The following is an 18,575-nucleotide window of genomic DNA, read 5'->3' on the forward strand; positions in this document are numbered from 1 at the left end:
CATCAATGATTCTTTACCGACCGGGTTATACGATTCTAAAGCGGGTACCTACTATCAAAGTTAACTTCAAGTTACTATCACACTAAACTATCACTTCAAACTAATCATTATCTCAGCTGCCGGTATATCTCCAATTACACTCTAAATCACTAGCGTCTGCAGAAATAACCTTAACGGATGTCATTATAATAACCTATCCACTGAGCTAAACGTTAACTCACGAATTACTCTAATATTCACCAATCATTGATATTCCATATTCGTCAAACAACTACGCGAACATTATTAATAGTGCTTTGCAGACAAAGTCACCGGATGGCACTAGATGTTACGATTTAACACAATGTACATTAGCATCGAACAATTACTGTTCTAACTATATCACAATCACCGAATTAAATATCACGATTAAGAAACTACCTACCTATCTCAAAGAATAATAATTAGCTAAGCTATAATCTGATACTTAATTAATTTAACGCGAGAGAAAATTGTGAACCACAACAAATGCGTGCGTGTCAAAGTCCAACTCTGACAACTAAAATAAAGATGGCTACCTTCCGTAGAGTAAAGCTCATACGTTTCTTTTCACGGTGTCTACAGACAGTAAGAACTCTTTCAATATCGACCCTCCAATATATAGATACGTATATCCGATAAAAGATTATTAAGCAGGCGACACCGCGTCGGTGCTGCAAACGCCTGCTTAAGTGATTGATCGCCAATAATTTCTTCGGGACTCGGGCGCAACTATCTAATTCTCCGTGTAAATAATTTTCATTCGAATCTAAGGATCTGTATTCAAATCTACTTATTAAGAACATGCATATACTTCATCGTGAGCATCAGGTTTTTTTTTTTAATTTATTTTATTTATTTACAGGTTACACAAATTCAGGTATAATCATAAACTCGAAGCTTGAGTTTTTCCGTATACCGAAGCCGTTAACATTAGGTATATACACGTCACACATATCTTATTAAAAGCTAAATAACAATACTTATAAACTAACAACATTGAACCAAATGTACGATATTTTAAAACTTATATTTAGTAGGTAATAACCACGGAACAGAAAAAACAGTGGAAGTGCTAAGTAGGCGTGGCACGCGTGCCACAATTAAGCGTAGTTACGTAAAACTGATCCCAGTCGCGTTCTAACATCGCGTGGAGTTGGTAGTCTCGCGACAAATTCATATTGCCCTAGCAATGTTACTGTTCCGTTTTGGAGTGTAAAAATGATAGTAGGAGAAAAAATCTTAAAAATGGAGGTGTTTCGTATCATCGGTAAGTACGATTTTCATTGTTTTCTATAAAATCTTAATTTATTTCAATTTACTAATATTTAATAGAACGGTTAGTCAAAATCAACCTTAAACAATTAAGATAAAGTTTATTTTGGATTGATTCTATTCCGAAAGTACTTCGCTCCGTGTTCGCTACTCAAATAGTGATGTGGCCAAGTAGAATATTGAATTTATCGATTGATATCGATACAAGGATATAAATAAATAGTAACGCAATAATTATAATTTATTAATGAGTGAGACGTTGCATTCATCACTAAATAGACATCAGTAGTTCCTCTAACCTTCATTTAAAATATTTTTAGGTTTCCCAAAGATGCAAGCATCAAAGAGAAATGGATAGATGCAACGGGTAGAGTTAATTGGATGCCAACCAAATCAAGCATGATATGCTCTGAACATTTTTTTAGAAGTCGATTTTATAATATCAAATAAAGGATATAGATATACGAAACCTACTGCGCTTCCATCAATGAAAATCGTTAAGTCTTTTAATCAAATAACCTTGTTTTATTTTATTACTTTCAGTAAGTATTGAAAATACTTGATATTATAATACAAAACAACACACCTCTTAGTTATATTTTTGTATGAAGATTGACTGACTAAATATCAAATTTAATTCATAAACACACTAATTAATTTTTCTCCTATTCATTTTTATATAGGTACTAGATGATGCCCGCGACTTCGTCCGCGTGGATTTAGGTTTTTAAAAATCCTGTGGGAACTTTTCAACTTCCTATGTCCTTTCCCGGGATGCAAGCTATCTCTGTACCAAATTTCATCAAAAACGGTTGATCGGTTGAGCCGTGAAAAGCTAGCAGACAGACAGACAGACAGACAGACACACTTTCGCATTTATAATATTAGTACGGATTTATTCTCAAAATTTAATTTTGGTTTCAGCCACAAAATGATAAATGTGGTCACTCCAGGTTCTTCAAAAAGACACAGTGATTCGGAGATTCCTGCGTCTAATCACGTTACCGATTTGATGAAGGCAATAGTCGAAAAATATATACATAAATGTTCGCATACACCATTTATTAAAATTAAAAATAAGACTTTCGAAACGCCAGTTTCTTAACAAATATGTTTTATTTCAAGGGCAATAAATAAAATTTATCTATTTTCATACGTTGCAGTATTTATTGTGCATACTTGTAAAAGGCATGCATACATACCAGCACTTTTATTCAATTTTATAATTACCTTTTTTAATTTTATTTTTGCGAATGAACAAAATAACGAGTATCTATCGATATCGATAGGTAATTCATTGAGCTACGTGGTGCAGCCTTAACTGAGGAGGAAAAAAAATCGACCGATCACTCAAATGTCAACCATATGTTTAAAGTAATTAAGTTTATAATTGCTACTACTTAGAATACCGCCATCTATGGTCAAGTAGCGGAATTAATTGGACAATTGAATCTAGTGTGACGTGAGTGTGACTATAGCTCGTAAATACGTTCTTCCGCTAAAGCAAAATAAATCTTATTTCTAGAGCGTCAGGGTTTATTTCCAAATCTGTGACGTAGGCTAGTTTTGACTTAACTTAAACGACAAATCAAATGATTTGTTTCTTTGTAGTGCAATATATGACTATCGGTATATTTGTATGAGTTTGGCGACAGCGGTTCCTATAGTAATTTTGGTGAATTGCACTTCCACTGTTCTTTCTGTTCCGTGGTAATAACGCAATTATTAAAATTATAAATGAATGTAGGTAGGCAAGTAAAAAGTTCGTTACCGTATGGTATTTTAAATTTTGGTACAGGATGATTATTTTATTTAAGTTTAATATTTAACTCTTATGATATACCTATCTCTTAATTATGTTGCTGATGTGTGATGGGTTTTAATGAATGTTATTAGCAAGTTAGGTTATTAGTAAGTTTAGTTATTAGTATTCTTAGTAATTTAACATATATTACATAATAATTAGTAAGTTAAGTTATTAGTTTTATTAGTGAGTGTTAGTTGTGCATGGTATTCATTTAGTTTATAAGGTAGGTACGGTACGGAACTTCAAAAATAGCATAGATATCATAATGTTCGGTGATTTGACCTTTGAATAAACAAGTCAAGTAAAGTGATCGCTTACCGTTATGTCTCCAGTCGTCTGCCGGCTGCGGAATGCGGAGTACTTGCCATACGCTATTTTTATTGCGACCATGATCTAGTAGATTTACTTGAATTGGTAATTAGATGAGGGGTCATCATTCTCTAATCACTTTGATGACCTAGCTCGATTCTGATATGAATCAGGGTGAGGTAATTGCGCAAAGCACTTGCAATCAGGGGCGTTATTTCGTAATGTTTGGGGTCAAATACTATTTTGTGATCAAGCTGTGATAGTCTAGTGGTTAGGACGTCTGCCTTCTAATCGGAGGTCGGGGGTTCGATCCCGGGCACGCACCTCTAACTTTTCGGAGTTATGTGCGTTTTAATTGATTAATTAAATATCACTTGCTTTAACGGTGAAGGAAACCATCGTGAGGAAACCTGCATACCTGAGAGTTCTTCATAATGTTCTCAAAGGTGTGTGAAGTCTACCAATTCACACATGGCCAGCGTGGTAGACTATGGCCAAAACCCTTCTCACTGTGAGAGGAGACCCGTGCTCTGTAGTGAGCCGGCGATGGGTTGATCATGATGATTATAAATGCGAAAGTGTCTGTCTCTCTGTCTGTCTGTCTGCTAGCTTTTCACGGCCCAACCGTACAACCAATTTTGATGAAATTTGGCATAGAGTTAGCTTATATCCCGGGGAAGGACATAGGTTATATCCCGTAAAATTAAAGAGTTTCCGCGAGATTTTGAAAAACCCAAATCCACGCGGATGAAGTCGCGGACATCAGCTAGTTATTATTAAAAAAAATTGTAACAAAGTGCTTTGATAATGCGTCAAGGGCCGGCGCTAACGCCGGATGCGGCCTACTCCAGCGCATGCCCGACAGTACGAAGTGTCTCTGTCACTAGAAATAGCCAGTGCACCAACACGAGAGGAACAGGGGGAGCAGGGGGGGGGGGGAGGGAGCAGGAGACATTACAGCTTCCGTCGAGCACGTGGCGCTTACGTTTTTTTTTACTTCTAATATCATTCGGATAAGATTATCTTACTAACAGGTACTTACTGTAGGTAGGTGTTTTTATTTTTTATATATAGATAAGTAAGTTAGCCCTTGAGTAATCTATTTTGGACTTGCTTTTACACAAGTTTAAAAATCTATTAAAAGTATGCTCCTGAAAAAAGCATATTAGGTACCTACACAATTGAAGATTATCTACCTAAATGATAAAAGAGCGTGAATTTAAGCTACAGCTCGTTCCAGCAACGCGCAGAACTGCAAATACTTTTCTTATGGCATGTACATGGCATAAATATTGTACATATCAAATCTTTGAAAAGAGCAACCGCCAAGTTTCTTTCTGGTTTTTCTCGGTAGGAAAGGCGTTCCGAACCAGTGGTAGATGCCTCTGACGATTCAAAAAGATATAAAGAACATAGGTACCAATGAAAATAAAACTTAAATAAAAAAGGTACCCACGCACCTCTAATCTGAAATAAATTTTATGATTCGATACCGTTACATTCACCAACGAAATGATGCAACTATAGGAATCCGTAATCTCTATAAATTCGTGAAAAGGCCAGGTACAACGATACCTTAGTACGGTACTTACCTACGAAATGATGCAACTCGAGCTAATCATAATAGCAGTGTGTTTGTCTGTCTGCTTACATTTCACAGTTTAACCAATCTTGAAAGTTTAAAGGCCCACCTGCTAAACCGATTTATATGAAACTAGCTTATTCCCGCGACTTCGTCCGCGTGGACTACACAAATTTCACACCCCTATTTTACTCCCCTTAGAGGTTGTACTTTCAAAAATCCTTACTTAGCGGATGTCTACCAACGCACAGCTGAAACCACTGGACGGATCGGGCTGAAATTTTGCATGTTATTATGACGTAGGCATCCGCTAAGAAAGGATTTTAAAAAATTCAAGGGATCTACATAAGTTTTTTCATGGTTTTGGTTAAGGATCTGGAGAGTGACATAGGCTACCTTTTATCCGGGAAAATCAAAGAGTTTTTTAGAAAATCTAAATCAATCCACGCAGATGAAGTCGCGGGTATCAGCTAGTTCCTAATAAAATAAATTCGTAAAAAGGCCATGTACAGAGATAGTACAGTATACACGAAATGATGCAACTCGAGTTATAATAGCAGTTCCAGTATCCCGTATCTCTATAAAGAGCTCGGTAAGTAGATAGAGCGCGCACATATTTCACCTCGGTGTGGCAATGCTGTCTCCAACCAAAATAATACTAAATGAGTGTGGGTGGGATGCACTCGGTTGCTGAGATGACAGAGGGAACGTGGATGCGGCATTATACGCGGCTGGGTCGACCGTAGTTACCACCCTACCGGCAAAGCCCGTCAAGCGATTTAGCGTTCCGTTGCGATGCTGTCTACACAGCAAAGAAAGTTTCTACAAACCAAAGAAAGAACGGCGACGGGAATCTCCCGTATCTGTGACGTCAGCCCCAGAATGGGGAGAGTGACATAATGGGGATAAGGAAGCAGAAAGGAAAGAATTTGTAGGGAGTCAAGAAGGCGTCCCGGGAAAGAGCCACCGAGCAAGTACCGAACGGGCGCCCTCCCGCGTTTCGGCCCATATAACCGCGAGGTTGGAGGGGCCATGGGTGGTGGTGGGTTGTAAACCAAAGAAAGAAAGAATCACTTACCACCAATTGAGATTGCAGTCAAGGGCTAACTTGTATCTGAATAAAAAATAAAAATAAAAATTTCAATAACCCAAGCTATGGTATATTTCGCCTAACTATGGTTTAACCACTTACAGCCATCCAGCCCAAATTTTAAATGTTGAGACTTCAAACCACATACTAACAGCCGCACTCAGAGTCGCTAATCGTTACTTAAGATTGAGTTAAAACGAGACAGATTTATGTGAGATATATAGCTCTGTCTCGTTTTAACTAAACTTAAGATACGATTAAGCGTCTCTGAGTGCGGCTGTGAGTCGTCAAAATTATTTCAACAAAATAAAACAGCCGCGTCCAATATACCATTCGTAAGTTTTCCTCTCTCGTTGTAATTTTATATGTCTCAGTAAAGTTTATCTTGGTTCTAAGATTATTCACGAGTCCGTTGAACGATATATTTACACTTTTTACTTTTACTATTCCTCTTTTCGCTGCTACGACACGTTCGGGTCATATTCCTTTGATTCGTATTTTTAGCGTAGCTCTGCCACATACTAGCGCCACCGTTCTGTTTGTTTGTTCGCGTATGCTTCGGACGATGGCTCGTATGGTACGGCTCCACAGTCCACTATAGGGATTCAGCAAAAGATGATACGAGTTAGGGCTTTCCATTTGACCATCAAGGCTTCAAGTCAAGAGTGAAGTGTGCTCTATCTTAGGCTGCATCATCACTTGGCAGTAGGTCTGAGCGCACTGGTCTATAAATTAAAAAAAAAATTACAATAGTTGTCATTCGGCAAATTTACTGGCCACACTATTTGGGATACGGCGAAAGTTTTGTGTTTGGCGAGTTTTTAAATAAGTTTGACACATCGGCCGGCCGGCAGATGCAACATTCTGTGACAGCGAATTTATTTTATTTTATTCTGATACAAGTTAGCACTTGACTGCAATCTCACCTGATGGTAAGTGATGATGCAGTCTAAGATGGAAGCGGGCTAACCTGGAAGGGGTATGGCAGTTTTTATTAGGCCATGCCTTTTTGGTTTTTTGGCATCGTACCTGAATGCTAAATTACTTGGCGGCAAAGCTTTGCCCGTAGGATGGTAACTAGCCACGGCCGAAGTCTCTCACCAGAAAAACTCTATTAACTTTATTAACACAATCTATTATTAACTGGTGGAAAAATGATGTTTTTTTCCCATTTAACTTTCATACCTATAAACTTTAACCTTGTATTTAATCAATATTAAGTATAAATATTATTATTAAGAATACTTAAATAATTTAGGCCTCAATAGCTCAAAGGATAAATGAGTGAACTGAAAAGCGAAAGGTCGACGGTTCAAACCACGCCAGTTGCACATTGTCGTACCTACGTAGTCCTAGCACAAGCTTGATGCTTAGTTGGATGAGAAAGGGGAATATTAGTCATTTAACACGGCTAATATTCTTTAAAAAAATGTCTTTGCGTCTATAAGAAGTGAGCATATAAATGAAATAGCGTACAATAACATTTGAAGTACGCGTCAACGCGTTTAATTTAGGTTTAATTTTAATGGGAGTGCTCTGAAGAGCTTTTTGACCTCATTCCACACTCATTTTTCTACAACCGCACCGTGCGCCACCGTAAGGAATTTCACCCTCACCACCTGGGTGTCTGGTCCACTTCGACCGTCCAAATCGTGCCAAATCCTTCTTTCCACGCACATGCAAACTGTGGAACCAACTCCCTTCGGCGGTGTTCCCACTAGATTACAACATGGGGTTATTCAAGGGGCGGACCAACAAATTCCTAAAAGGCCGGCAACGCATCGGCGGTTCCTTTGGTGCTGCAAATGTTCATGGGCGGCGGTAATCACTTAACATCAGGTGACCCGCCTGCTCGATTGCTCGCTATCTCTATTTAAAAAAAAAACATTAGAAGTACGCGTCAACGCGTTTAAATTCGTCTGCCCTGTAATCTGTCGCCCTCACGCTGAATCACGTCCGTAATGATGCTATTTCCAGCCCTTTCTAAACTTGTCAGTGTTGCATGGATTACATTACTAGATTACTCGCGACTCTTGCATTTCACGAAGGCGATTGGTTTCATGATTCTAGGTCAACGGGAAGTACCCTGTAGGTTTCTTGACGGACCGACAGACAGATAGACAGACAGACAACAAAATGATCCTATAAGGGTCCCGTTTTTCCTTTTGAGGTACGGAACCCTAATAAGGCTAGAATCGCTGGACGCAGGTTCGAATCCTGCCGGTTCCGCAATTTTTGATATGTATTTAAAAATTATCTTGCAGTAGGTATTAACAATCAATATGGCGTCAACACTATGCGTGGCGGGCGTTATTAGGGCTCCGTGGGGCGCCGGGCGGGCGGGGGCGGCGATGTCGGCGCCTCGCGTGCGCCCCTAATTGCACAACTCGCTGTATTTCACAACTTTCCCGACAAACTTGCACCGGGAGAGTTACTTGAGCGAGTGGTTATGCTTCCTACACTTAATTCTACAAAGCATAATATTTTGATCATTTACTAATTGCAAAGCTTCAAGTCGAAGTTGAAACTATAAACTTAATCACCGAACTTTAGATAATATTGCAAAATTGAAATATCCAGTGGGTCTACGGAGCGCGCATTTTGAAACAGATTTATATGACACGTTTTTTGACTTTGACTTTGAAAAACGAGACATAATTACAATGAACCAAAAGCTTAGTTTGCTATAATCCGCTGAAACAGGTCGAATCTGTATGATGCAACATAGAGCATGCGAAATGCACCGCCCGCCCTCCCACTGCTAACCATGCAGGAAAAAGCAGCCACTATAGGCAAGCAATACGCACCACCACCACGCAGCACCACACAAATCCCAAAACACACTCGACGCACGTTTTCGGTTAAACGTGGAAATAGGTACAACAAAGATAGAAAGAATTATTAGAAGCACAAAGATCTTCGGGAGTAAGTGAACTTGATCAAGTTACTGTCTCGAGTATAAACGGGTCTGGAAGGGGTGCGTGCAAGGCACACTTCCACACTTCAGCAGAGTCGGTACGGGCGCAGAGTGCGTGGAATAGATATCCAGTCACCTTTCCACTCACCTCTCTATGTTGCTTGCTACTGATTTATTCCTCACTAGTTTGAACAACTCTGAACTGTTTCACTTAATGAGATTTTTTATTTTGATACTAGCTGATGCAAGCGACTTCATACGCGTGGATTTAGGTTTTTAAAATCCCGTGGGAACTCTTTGATTTTCGGGGGGGTGATGATGATAATGAAAAGGAAAAGCTGACTGACTGATATATTAACGCACAGCTCAAAGCTCAAACTACTGGACGGATCGGGCTGAAATTTGGCATGCAGATAGCTATTATGACGTAGGCATCCGCTTAGAAAGAATTTTTGAAAATTCAACCCCTAAGAGCTTGAAATAGGTATTTGAAATTTTAGTAGTCCACGGGGACAAAGTCGTGGGCATAAGCTATAGTATATTTAATTTTTAATTTAAAATAACTTTATTGTTAATAGATTTACAGAGAGTTAGAATACAGGATTCACTTAAAAAACAAAGGGCGACCTTATCACTAAAGTGATCTCTTCCAGGCAACCCATACTTAAGAACTTATAGAACTGTAAGACGGGGAGTCGCAATGTAGCTATAAATATAATATATATATATTATAAATATAGTATATTATTACTAGCCGATGCTCGCGACTTCGTACGTGCGCCTAGCACCTAGCATGCCAATTGCCATTAACTGGCATGTGTATCACGGGCATATGTTTTAGTGTAGTGTCGTGTCCGTCGCACGTTAGTCGGTACCCTCCATACCCTCCACGGGCCGCGTTTATTGCGTCAATAAACGTTACGGTACGTTAGGGGTTGTTCCGACGATTGAGCTGTTACTTTTATACTTTTGAACTTTTATAGCTATATCTAGATAATAACTGATAATTATACGCTGTCATTATATTAGTGGGTAGGCACGTATGTGCTTGTAGAATAAATGTGAAAGTGTGTTTGTTGTTGGTTTGTCCTTCAATCACGTCGCAACGGAGCAACGGATCGACGTGATTTTTTGCATGGGTACCTATAGTTTAAGACCTGGAAAGGGACATAGGCTACTTTTTATTCCGGAAAATCAAAGAGTTCCCACGGGATTTTCAAAAACCTAAATCCACGCGTACGAAGTCGCGGAAATCAGCTAGTGTACTCTTATTTGTGTGAAGTCTGCCAATCACTAGTTGGCCAGCGTGGTCGACAATGACCGAACCTTTCTCATTCTGAGAGGAGACCTGTGTACAGTAGTGAGCCGGCGATAGGTTGATCATGATTGAAGCAAAGCAAGTCTGTGGTTAATTTAGTTCTCTTCTTCTGTAAAAGGAAAAGCTGAGTCAGTAACGCAGAGCTCGAACTAGGACGGATCGGCCTGAAATTTGGCACGCAGTTAGTTATTATGCCGTAGTCATTCATTAAGACAGGATTTTTGAAAATTCAACCCCTAAATAGGTAAAATAGGGGTTCGAAATTTGTGTAGTCCACGCGGACGAAGGCGTGGCCCGCGGGCATTAACTAAAGATAAACTAAGTAGTTTTAAATATATCACCCTTTTCCTTACACATACATACATACATAATACCCACTTACTGTTCAGAGTTTGGACAACACGGAAACGCTGTCTATTTTCCGAAACGCACTACATTTTAAATACGGTGAGGTGAATGCACGCTCATTAAAGACTAGGCAAAGTTTCACGGAGCTTTGAGTACACCGGTGGTTTTGTACGGGACTGTTTGATAAGTTTGTGAGTTGAAGCGGCAATGTATGAGAGTTTACTCCTGGATAGTCTGTAGTGATGCGCTTCAAAACTATCCACGTGTTGTTAATTAAGTTATCGATACTATACTTAATTGTTATTATTAGTTTATTAAGTAGAGGTTGCTCGTGACTATGTCCGTGTGGATTGAGCTTTGAATACTTTAATTTCCCTCTATGAATGTAGTTTTAAACTATGTAAATTCAATGCAAAAAATTACGTCAATCTGTTGCACCATTGTGGCGCGATGAAAAAGAAACGAAAAGATAAACACACTTTCGCACATCATTGTAAATTTACAATCTTGTTAGTGATTTGACTGCATTTTATTGATTCATTGCAAATTTGCGTTCCCGGCAATTGCGTTGCGTTGCGTTGCGTTGCAAAAAATTGATTCCAGCAAAAAGTATGGCATTGTACCGTCTTTTTTTTATCCACTCTAAGCACAGGCAATGGCGCTATCAAGCATAAATTCAATAGTCCGTAGAAAATGAGAACTGAGATAGATTTTAATTCTTTGTATCAATTATTGTCATGTCAAAAAAAAAGATTCCGACGGATTGAGAACCTCCTCCTTTTTTGAAGTCGGTTAAAAAGCACGGTTCTCCTTTAAAATAAGGACTTAAATCGTATTTTTGACACGACAGTTGACAAATAAAGTTAAAATGGCGAGTGAGTTCTCATTTTGTACGTTTTATGCATCGCTGGTAGAGAGATACAATACAAGAACGTCAACTATCGACAACTCCTCAGTAAGCAACGTAACATCCCTACCGAAGTGTCACATTACGCCGCCACTCGGGCCTCCTTATTTTTATTTTGTCAAATTGTAACTGAAATAAAACCGGCGCGCGCAATAAAAATACCATCCGTACTGTTATTGCAGCGTCACAGAAATAGACCGTGGCCCGAGTGTCCCCATGTCTCCACCATAGAATATTCCGTAGGGCGTAGGCATTCATCAGAACTTACTTAAAGACGCGAGCGCAGCGAGCCGCTGCCAAGTGTGGCACTTGAAACATATACCTCTATTACAGAATAACCAAGTAAAGCGTTAGAGTAAGATGGTCACATATAGGACATACACTAGGCGAGTACAGGCAACTGAAATGCGAATGTTGAGATGGATGTGTGGTGTGACAAGGATGGATAAGATAAGGAATGAATATATAAGGGGAAGTTTGAAAGTATGGCCAGTGGTAGAAAAGATGAGGGGTAATAGGCTGGCATGGTATGGACATATAATGCGGAGGGAAGAAAGCCATGTCACTAGAAGAATGTTAAGTATGCATGTGGAAGGAAAAAAGAGGAGAGGACGACCAAAGAAAAGGTGGATGGATTGCGTGTAAGAGGATATGCGTGAAAAAGGAGTGGATAGTACGTTGACGAATGATAAAAGTGAGTGGAAGAAGAATAGACATGTTGTGACATGACCCCACGTAGCGTGGGATAAGGTGAGGTAGAAGACATAGGACATACACTCTAGAATCTACACAGAAAGCGTCAGACGTCATGACACGGGGATCGCCATTCGCCACATCTCTTAGAACACGTGTCAACGACTCGTCTTCATCTTTGCCACTTCTACATAAGTTGGCAATAGGTAATTTTAATGTCGAGCTGCTAGCTTTTCACGGCCCATCCATTTAAACGATTTTGATAAAATTTGGTAAAGAGATAGCTGGCATCCCGAGGAAGGGCATAGGCTACTTTTGATCCCGGAAAATCAAAGAGTTCCCACGGGATTTTTAAAAGCCCAAAATCCACGCGGATGAAGTCGCGGGCATCATCTAGTTCGGAATAAAGAAATTTAAATTTGAATTTGAACCTATAATGTCTTGACAGATTAAAATGACACGTCTGCTATATTTAGGTACTCTTTGGGCGCATGAACTCTGGAAGCTTACAGGTTTCAACATCTTTGCACTGTACCCGAGGCCGTGGTAGGAAGTTAATGAAACGCACATGCAGCGACGAACCGACGAAAACGTCGAATGTAAAGTAAATTAAAGTAAAGTAGAATATTCTTTATTGTACACAAAAACCAAAACAATAGAAATATAAGAAAGATGTTTGCAAAAAAAATAACCTTATCGCTAAAATAGCGATCTCTTCCAGGCAACCTTAGGGTAGAGGATATTATAAAAATTAAAGAAAGCGGAAGGGGTGTGTGTAAAATAAAATAAATACACATATTATATACATATGTAGGTGTACTATATGTATAAAAATAAAAATACAACAGTAAATAAGAGAGGAATAGACGACAAATAAGTGGAATAAAAAGTATAAATAAATGAACACATCAAATTGAAGATAAATAAAATAGCTTCAATGTATTGCACTTTCGACTGGTTTCAATGTCACATCTGCACTGTTTGGTCTTTGGGCGCACGCACTCAGGAAGCGTACAAGTTTCCATTTCCACTGTCCCGTAGAGACGAGCACAAGCGCACGCGCCGCCCTAACCGAGCGACGTAGATTTTGATCAACTGGTAATCAGACTGTCTAGAAGTCTAGAACCATAATCATAACTCATACCAAATTATGTAGAAATTGACTAATTTTAATGATATAAAGCGTCCATTATTTACTATTTCAGCATTACTCCATTACTTACTAGTTACTAGAGAGCACGGGTCTCCTCTCAGTATGGCCACCACGCTGGACAAGTGCGGATTGGCAGACTTTAGACACCTTTGAGAACGTTATGGAGAATTACTCTCAAGCATGCAGGTTTCCTCACGATTTTTCCTTAACCCTAAAACGCACATAACTGCGAAAAGTTAGATGTGCGTGACCAGGATCGAACCCCCGACCTCCCAAATAGGACGTCTAACCACTAATCTATTTTCTGAACAAAAATTTGGAATTCAATACTTCAAAATCCTTTAATAATTACTAATGTTTTATTTATTTTTATCAAAGAAGTAATTAAACTATTAATAAACTTAAATCTAAAAAAAAAACAACATTAAATTAAAACTAAAATAAATTAAATTAAATCTAAAACCTCGCTAGTGTGGAATTTTTGAAAATCTATGAAAGGTGGAATTTTCAAAAATCTTTAAACATAATATAGGTATTTTAGCGTTTAAACTACCGTCAGTGATTTCCATTATAAATACTATCTGTCCCGGCTTTACTCACGTGTGTAGTCGACGTTAGCCCGACTAGTTTCGAACCCATACGGGATCCTTTTTCAAGGGAGTCCGAAGGGAGGAGGGGCTAACGTCGACTACACACGTGAGTAAAGCCGGGACAGATAGTATTTATAATATAGGTACTTCTTAATTTTTTCCGAAAGCTCAAACATCAATTTTTCATAGATAAGTATTATTTGAAAAATAACGGATTTTCAACAAACTTTCCTCCCATATTTACAAGCCCCTTGGGGTGGAATTGCTAAAACATTGAAACATATGTACCTATGACTTTATTTTTAACAAAAAGTCCAAATACCAATAATCTAATCATCATTTACATGCTCACAGTGTGACTGATGACTGTTTGATTGACAATTTGAATTTCAGTTTAAATACATAAAAGAATAAGGCGACTGACTGATCCGCAGGGCGATTGTCTAAAACCTGCATCAATCATTATTACAATCTCAATTGTTCTGATTGGCTGAATTTGTGCGATTCTTCTTGCAACAATGCATTGTGGCCAGCACAATGCGTAGTGAGCGAGCATTAACCAATCAGAGATGATTGCGATCGTGACATTGCAGCTGTCAAACAACCGCGGTATGGCCACAGTTAATAGATCTATCAACGCAAAGCTAACTATTGGACAGATCGGACTGTTTGGCATGCAGATAGCTATTAATGGCGTAGGCATCCGCTAAGAAAATGTTTTTAAAAATACAACCCCTAATAGGGTGAAATAGGGGGTCAAATTTGGTGTAGTCCACCCGGACGAAGTCACGAACATAAGCTAGTTTGAAATAATCTGTTCCCGTCACAACCGTGCGAGGAAAACGAAATCGCTTCGACCGGCAGGGCCATATCAAATGCAAGCAGGTACTTACAGAATCTTAACAAGTAGCGTTAACCAAATATGTCGCCGGGTGAACGACACGGCGTCTATTTCAGTGCTTAAATAACTATAATTATATATGGAAGAGGGAATGACTTGTCGGTGAATGGGGCACGCTTCAGCGACTCCCCGGTTTAGGTGTTTGAGGGCTAGACTTGGTGATTTAGTTGATGAAAACTTTCATAGATATCTTTAATCTAATCTACTTTATATATACTACTTTCTATTCGTTATAGCCCAGTGATTAGATATAGCTTGAGCCTTCTATTCGGTATGCCCGGGGTTCAATTCCGGGCAAGCACCTCTAGATAGAACCCTAAAAAAACCCGTAATTTTCGAAATTCTTTAAGGAGCAAAGCCACGGTTTTTTCGCCGCATTGGCTAGTTTTTTTTTAAAAGTCACTTATGATTTCTCGTCAATATAAATATACTGGTTAAGATTCGGAACCTATTTGAAATTGACACAAGCAACTTTTTATCCCGAAAAATCAAAGAATTGTCTTTAAATCATCATCTAGTCAGTAGGTACCCTTATTATAAATGCAAAAGTGTGTTTGTTTGTTGGTTTGTTCGTTTATTGATTTGTTGGTTTGTCCTTCAATCACGTCGCAACGGTGCAACGGATTGACGTGATTTTTGCATGGGTATAGATAAAAGACCTGGAGAGTGACATAGGCTACTTTTTATCCCGAAAAATCAAAGAGTTTCCAAGGGATTTTTACAAAATCTAAGTCCACGTGGACGAAGTCGCGGGCATCATCTATTCTACTACATTTCTGATAGTCTGCACGTTATTGGGTGATTGTAACACGTTTCCTGGACCGCGGCCAGCGAAATGCGGGATTCTTGTATGTTTTAATACCGCTTCATTCATAATCGCGCAGTGGTCTGTTTGTAACATTCCTACAACATTCCTACTAACTATATTACGTAGTGTTGAGCAATCTCTTGGTAGATACCTGCTGCTATAAAAAAAATTAAATAGATTGTCAGTTTTAAGCTGTTTATTTCGAAGCGCACTCCAAACACTTTAGTAGTTTAAACGAACTGAAAACTCAATAATTTTTTTTTTTTTTAAAGAATATTAGCCATATTAAATGACTGATATTCCCCTTTCCTCTCCAATTAAGCGTCAAGCTTGTGCTAGGAGTAGGTACGACAATAGTGCAACGGGCGGGATTTGACCCGTCGACCTTTCGGTTTTTCAGTCCACTCCTATACCGGTTGAGCTATTGAGGCTTCAAAATATATACCTACCTACATAGGCACAATATTTGAGTTTTTATAGACTAGCGCTTGGCTGCCATCAGACCTGGTGGCAAGTGATGATGCAGCCTAAGATGGAGCGCGCTTGCCTAGAAGATGCCCATTCACTCTTGACTTGAAGGTACCCATATTATAATATAGGTAATTGGAGGGGAAAACTGATGCTAGAAGGGTGTTCCAAATCTTAGCGGTTCGAATAAGAAATGAGGAGGCAAATCGCTTCGTACGTAACCGTGGATATTAAATCTGATCTATAGATTACCTACCTACCATATTAAAAAATGGGTAAAACCAAAGTTGATAGCTAATTATGTAGATATATCTTTGAGCCCGTGAACGTTAAAACTTATAGGTACCTACGCATTTTCAGTTTTTACAGCTGATATCTACTTATCTGAAAAACGAAAAACCACAGACATTAATTTCTAGGTCCAAATCTAAATATTCATGGAATGAATCATCGTTCTCTTTCTTATCTATAGTCCGCGACAGGTCGAGATGGCAATCGGGGTATGAGGCGGGCACCGGGTTAGCGCTGGGACTGTGCGGATGTGCGGAGCGTTCCCTTCCCGATTGTAATCTCGACTTGTCACTACCGGGCCATCACCGTGTTTTTATTTTTATTAAAAAAATAATTTTGATTCGGCTGATGATGGCGGGCGGTGTTATGAAAGTGCATAGAGATATCCAAGTGAAAGTGTAACTTTGGGCGACATCTGTGTTGTACACTAGGAACTATGAAGCAACGCCATCTATCACTGACGTTGAGCACCAGCTAGCCACAGACAACGGCAAAACTACAGTCGTACTTGTTCAAATATATTCCAATAGATGGCGGTACAATTTATTAATTTATTATTTTAATTGATTTATGGTACAAAAATAGTTTTAGGTGCGTGCTGAACTAAGTACCTACCTACTACGGTTTTTGTTGCTTTTAGATCTGTACTATTATTATAAAAAGGTAAAGTTTGCAAGTTTGTTTGTACAGAGTAATCTCTGGAAATACTGAACCGATTTTGAAAATTCTTTCATCAGTAAAAAACTACATTACCCCAGATAGTTAGGCTAAATTTTATTTTAAAAAATTGAGATTTCTACGTAAATAAAATTGTATATTGTAAAATTCTATCCGTGCGAAGCCGGGGCGCGTCGCTAGTAGGTAGTATTGTAAAAGAATAGACTGACTGTGCTATGACTGACTGACCTAACAAGTAAGTCTCTGTAGGTAATTCGTAAGGGAAGAGTTCTCCCGTTTGAAAAAAATGGTTTTGGGAGCAGAATTATAATAGGCTTCAAATAGGGTTGCGAAGCTGAAGTGGCAATGGGCAGGGCACATAGTTCGGAAAACCGATAGACCCGGGTCCCAAGGTAAATGGCGACCTCATACCAAAAAACGCAGCGTTGAAAGAATTCCACACTAGGTGTATAGACATCAAATGAGTCGCAGGGAACCGCTGACAGGCTAGGCGGCGCAACACCGTGGCGTGTGAAAATTCCTACAAGAGATGTCCAGCTGTGGACGTCTACCTATAGTCAAAGACCTGGAGAGTGACATAGGCTACTTTTTATATCCCGTGAAATCAAAAAGTTCCCATGGGATTTTTATAAACCTAAATACACGCGTACGTCGCGTATATCAGCTAGTCTATATATATAAAAGGAAAAGGTGACTGACTGACTGACTGACTGAATGACTGACTGACTGACTGACTGATCTATCAACGCAAAGCTCAAACTACTGGACGGATCGGGCTGAAATTTGGCATGCAGATAGCTATTATGACGTAGGCATCCGCTAAGAAAGGATTTTTGAAAATTCAACTCCTAAGGGGGTGAAATAGGGTTTTGAAATTTTGTAGTCCACGCGGACGAAGTCGCGAGCATAAGCTAGTGGATAATAATACTAATTATGTAGTATGGATTAACAATCAAAAAGTGTACAATGGTACCCACCTACTTTGAATAAAGATTTTGAGTTTTAGTTTGAGTTTGAATTAACATAGACAATCGAAAGCGATTCACAATTAATTAAAACATTAATTAACTCTACTTATTACCCGCCAAAGACATTCAATGTATTCTACCGCCAAAACAGACCAATACCATCCGTTATACGACCAGCGACTACGCTTAGTATAAGATTTTACGTCTCACCAAACGTTGCTAGAATTCGAGAGTCGAAACACAATACCGTCAAAGTAAAATGAACCTAAATAGCCTTGAATTTAGTAAACAATTCAATGCCACCGATTTTAATTTCGCAACGTTTCCGCTTGGAGCGCCTCGCTGGATGTAGATGTGTAGACAAACTTGAGCTTTAAAACAAGGCTGTTAGGATCGAGTTTACTATAATGGGGAAGGTTTTCGACACTCGAATACTATCAACGTTGATGAGAAA

General features: G+C 39.0%; 1 protein-coding gene across 14 annotated transcripts in view; it reads left to right on the top strand.

The window, feature by feature from the left end:
* Window positions 1-18,575, top strand: part of Ca-beta (Calcium channel protein beta subunit) — a 189,850-nt gene that overhangs the window by 135,806 nt on the left and 35,469 nt on the right. The gene's annotated exons all lie outside the window — the stretch shown is intronic.

This window comes from Maniola hyperantus, chromosome 1, assembly GCF_902806685.2.
Source record: "Maniola hyperantus chromosome 1, iAphHyp1.2, whole genome shotgun sequence".
Classification (NCBI taxonomy): domain Eukaryota; kingdom Metazoa; phylum Arthropoda; class Insecta; order Lepidoptera; family Nymphalidae; genus Maniola; species Maniola hyperantus.